This window comes from Terrapene carolina, unplaced genomic scaffold (genome assembly GCF_002925995.2).
Source record: "Terrapene carolina triunguis isolate 2854851 unplaced genomic scaffold, T_m_triunguis-2.0 Scaffold53, whole genome shotgun sequence".
Lineage (NCBI taxonomy): Eukaryota > Metazoa > Chordata > Testudines > Emydidae > Terrapene > Terrapene triunguis.
Genome location: NW_020664404.1, coordinates 5898180 through 5903414, shown reverse-complemented (window position 1 = coordinate 5903414; position 5235 = coordinate 5898180).

The following is a 5235-nucleotide window of genomic DNA, read 5'->3' as shown; positions in this document are numbered from 1 at the left end:
CTTTTTCGCCTGGGGCGGCGAAAAAGCCAGAGCCGGCCCTGCACATGCAGTCCATGCTGTAAGGACTCTTTGAGTACATTGGGAACTGCTGTAATGATCGGATTGGTTGGCATTGTCCCAGGCATCAGTTTTACTCGATCAATAAGGGGAAAGAGAAACTTGTCCTGCCACATGACTGTTTATGGCCAGTCATGAGCCAGGATTTTTCTCCAGCATATAAAAATGCCACTTATCTATTCTACATACCCTGTGGATGTTGCAATGCCTCGTTTCTTTATATTAGTAAAAATGCTGAGATACTTGGATGAGAGGGTGCTAATATATTCTAAGTGTGAAGAAGTATTATAAATTGCTGGCATCTGTTAGAACCAACCATGAGAGCTCAACAGCTACTAACTGAAGTGAGGACTCAGTTATACACTGGAAGACAAAGACAAAACAAGGTAGAACAAGAGAATTAAGAACAAACAGGACAATTAGTCAAACAAAATGAGGCTTAACTTTAGCAGCGCCCTCATGATAAGTCACTAGTTAATCAACTGGTCTGTCCATTATCAATAATGATACTCTACACACTGACCCTATCTGATTATTCATAATGAGAATCTGGCAAAACTGCTAAGAATGAAGCAAGCAAGTTGTGTGTGTTAGATGGGTAGACGCCTGCTTTCCTCATTCTTTATACTTCGGCCAATTTCTCATCATGGAAGTCACTGCTGTGGCACTGTACAGTGATAAGTCACATTGTAAACAGGCTTTAAGTAACCAATACCAAATACTCTTAAAGGGTCATGCCTTACGATGGTGAGAACTGACCAGGAGGCAGTACTGTAGGTGCCAGACTACCCCACCACCCTTACCCACAGCAACATAGTGGGCAGAATTCTGTCTTTTAATGAGCGCCCATATCAGCCTCACATTTTTATATGGCTGCAGAACTCCAGAGTGTTTATTGTCAGTACAGTGATTTGTTTGTCCAGTCCGCTGTAAGTCACATTCCTTTGTGTTTTATTTCTCTCCTGTGCTTTGCTTTGTCTGTTAAAACGTTTTCCCCCCCAGTGGAAATCAATCCTTTAAAAAAAAAAAAAAAAGCCAACTCCGCTGCAGTCTCTTGTTCACATTGTGGAAGCAGAGGCTATCAAATGCTTTTCTCCAGCCAAGTCTCTCATGGACAGGAAACCTATGAAATTATTAGTACCATCGCCATTGATGTTCGGTTAGGCACTGGACTCCACGTAACCCTTGCTTCTTAGAAATGCCTGTCTAAGTGGCTGTTTACAGTTATGCTAGATGCTGTTGATAATCTGCTTCTTATGTGTAATGAAATTCTCCATCGATTCCTTGAGGACATGAACCTACCTAAACTTCACTTTATGCCTTTTCCTCTCTATATTTGACACAACCATAGCAAGCCTTGGAGCATTTGTCCTCTCAATCCCCTTCAGAACTGTGCACATCACCACACTGAGTCACCTCTGAGTTCCCCTCTCCTCCAAAGACCACCGACCTACAATAGCTCCTTTATCCTATCTGTTTAACTCAATTCTGCCAGACATCTCTTTAATAGCCTTTCACAAGGCTACTGGCCTTGGTTAGGCTGGTGATCCCCTGTGACAGAGCCCAGTGTAACCTTTGTCTACTGTTTGTCCTGCCAGCCCTCATTCGTCTGTATGTACACTTGGAGCCTGAACCAAAGGCCCTGAATTCCATGAGAACCTTTCTATGCCCGTACTGCCAACTTTCATACAAGTCCAGCACTATTTCATGGTTTTCATAAAGCTCCATTCCTGGATTCATATGAACACCTTGTAGAACTGATGAATGAAATTGTTTTTAATTGTTCACTTTATTAATGTAACTTCATAAGTAAAGTTTTATGAATGAAACAACATTCATTCATAAAACCGGTTACCCCAATAACTGGCAAATTGACAATTAAGATGCTTGTTAAGAGCCATAGCTATTCAGCCAGTTGCCCTTGTAAGTTTCACTGTCAATCCAATTCCTGCTTAACTCACTGAAACTTGAACTGTTTCAACATTCAGGGGGTAGCCGTGTTAGTCTGTATCTACAAAAACAACAAGGAGTCTGGTGGCACCTTAAAGACTAACAGATTTATTTGGGCATAAGCTTTCATGGGTAAAAACCTCACTTCTTCAGATGCTGAAGAAGTGAGGTTTTTACCCACGAAAGCTTATGCCCAAATAAATCTGTTAGTCTTTAAGGTGCCACCAGACTCCTTGTTGTTTTTGTTTCAACATTGTAACTTCTGCTCACTGTTTGCCATTCATTATACTTGTCTACATTGCAGCTTCTGTTCACTTTTTATCATTCCTTACACTTGTCCATATTGTAATTCAAACTCCATTTTAAAACGCTCACTCCATTGTGGAAAAGCCTGCTGCAACCTTCATTTTTGCAAAACCCTGCTGTAATCTTATTAGTTTAGTTTAGATGTGTGAATGAGGTATGTATGGATGATGGAATCAACCTCCAGCACCAGCCTGTCCTGATGAAATAGAGTTCAAATATCAATGGCTGAAGATGCAGACAACAGTCCTAACAAAGTAAGAAGAGTCCACCCTAAGAAGAAAAGAACAAAGGTACAAAGAAGGAAGATCAAAGCCAGGTCCGAGGCCGAAAGTCACATCTGCAATTGACGGGTGATCAATCACACCGAACCCAGAGGCAGCGTGACTCAGCAAGACCTATAGACTCTGGATTCAAACTAAAGCCTACAAAAAGGATGGGTGAGATGCAGGGCCGCCCAGAGGATTCAGGGGGCCTGGGGCAAAGCAATTTCGGGGCCCCCTTACATAAAAAAAAGTTGCAATACTATAGTAACATGTATTTGGAAATGTAAAAAATAACCAGTGAAATACATTCAAAAATTAATTTTTAATAATTTGAAAATTATACACAAAATACATTATTTAAAAACAATAAATGCTTTAATGGGATGTATACATTTGCAATTACATAATGGGCTGTCACTGGGTGATGGTGATGGTTGGTGCCAATGGGCTGTCGCTGCCTGGGGGTGGCGCTACTGTTGCCCAGGGCTGGGTGGGGAGCTGGGCTCTGGGTCGGGGGGTGCCCGGCTCACAGGGGGTGTGCTCAGAGCTGGGGGTCAGGGTTGTGGGGGGGAAGTCAGGGGGGTGCCCGGCTCAGAGGGGCTGGGCTCGGAGTTGGGGGTCAGGGCTGTGGGGGGGGGGGGGGGGCGGGGGGGGGTCTGGCTCAGAGGGGCTTACCATGCTGTTTACTCCTGCCTCCCCCCTCTCCCGGACCCTCAGCGTGCCGCGTTCAGGAGCGGCCCTGGACAGCGCTGCAGCGGCATGGCTCCACGGGACCTGAGCTCCCGCCGCTCGGAGCCCTGCCCCCTTACCACACAGCTCCGAGTGGGAGGAGCTCAGGCCACGCGGCTGCAGCGCTGTCCAGGGCCCCTCCTGGACGCAGCGCGCTGAGGTGCCGGGGGAAGGCGAAGGCGGGGGGGAGCCTCCAACATTCTCGTGGGGGCCCCTGCGGGGCCCTGGGCCTGGGGCAAATTGCCCCACTTGCCCCCCCTCCCCCCCCCCGGGTGGCCCTGGTGAGATGGAAGACTTTGGAGGGGTAACGTTCTGCTGCCAGCACGGGAGGGCAGACCCAGCCCTTCCTCGTACCCAGCTTTCCTGGCCAGTTAGCCGCCACAAGCTACGATCCCAAGCCACGAACTCAAGCTACGTTCAGGACTGGAAACTATCCAGCAGCTGCAGAACATTTGGTGTGTGTGTGTGTGTGTGTGTATATATATATATATATATATATATATATAAAGTATTAAGGTATTAGTTAATGGTCATAAATCAAATTGTGTTATCATAATAAATGTGGTATCTTTGCCTTGCCCCCTGAAAGGTCCTGTGTAGTTTTGTCTGCATAACAACCTGAGAATCTCAGCTTCCATTTAAAAAAAGATTCCGGCTCTCATGATTGTGGAGAGAAACTTGAGCGCAACAAAGTCTAAGAAACCAAAAGGCAAATAAAAAGAACTTTAAACCTAATTATTTTTTTCAGAAATGTCATTCTCTTAAAGCCAATTTCCCGACGTTTGGGGGCCTGACTCATGTTTGGTGAACACTCAGGGCTAGCAATTGACTTCAGTCAGGTTAGGCCCAGCTCATGTATTAATGAGATCCTAGATTGTGGTCTCTTTGGTGCCGAGATTGTCTTTGAATTCCTTGATTGCACAGAGCACCTAATACAGTTGGACATTTTGGCATCCTTGGACATCCACACAATAGAAATAGGGTGACCAGACAGCAAGTGTGAAAAATTGGGATGGGGGTGGGGGGTAATAGGAGGCTATATAAGAAAAAGATCTAAAAATCGGGACTGTCCCTATAAAATCGGGACATTTGGTCACCCTAAATAGAAATAATAACTAACAATAAACACATAGATTTTTTTTAAAAGAATGACGAAAGGGGAGCACAACTTTTCAAATTTAGTCTTCCACGCCATTCCCATATTAAATACTTCAGTGTTTGACTTTGCATTCAGGGCTTCTGATTATTCCAGAGTTGCTCTGCTCAATCATAACTTTGATTTGCACTCTTGAAAAACAACTCATTTACATGTATAGGCCTAACTTAACTGCTTTTTGCACCAATGCTGCGGCATCTTACCTAACCTGGGCATAACAATCATACTGGGAAGACATTTCTGAATTAGTCAGAATATTAACATTTGCTTTAATAGACTTAATTAACATGACACAATTAAAGATGAACTGCAGAATAACAAATCAGTACTTCATTTTCAAGTGCTTAATGACAATCTCTCTCGTTAATGTATTAAATAGAACTTTGTGGGGGAAGGGATCTGTTTAAAGAAACATTGAGTTTGATAAGAAAGATACTTCACACCAGGTCCCTTACAAAATAATGAAAGAAACAGAAAATCTCCAATCCGTAGGAGGTGTTCCTTTAATGAAATGATAGGGCCAGATTCTGATATCAGAAACATTGCTGGATCGTGGTGTAACTCCTCTGACTTTAGGAGCGATTCTTCTGATTTATACTGGTGTCAGAGGGATCAGAATTAGACTCAGACATTAGTGGCTAGGGTTACCATATTTCAACAATCAAAAAAGAGGACGGGAGGAGCCCCGCCCCCGTCCTGCCCTAGCCCCGCCCCTGCCCCTTCCACTCCCTCCCACTTCCCGCCCTCCTCAGAACCCCCAACCCTCCCCCCCAC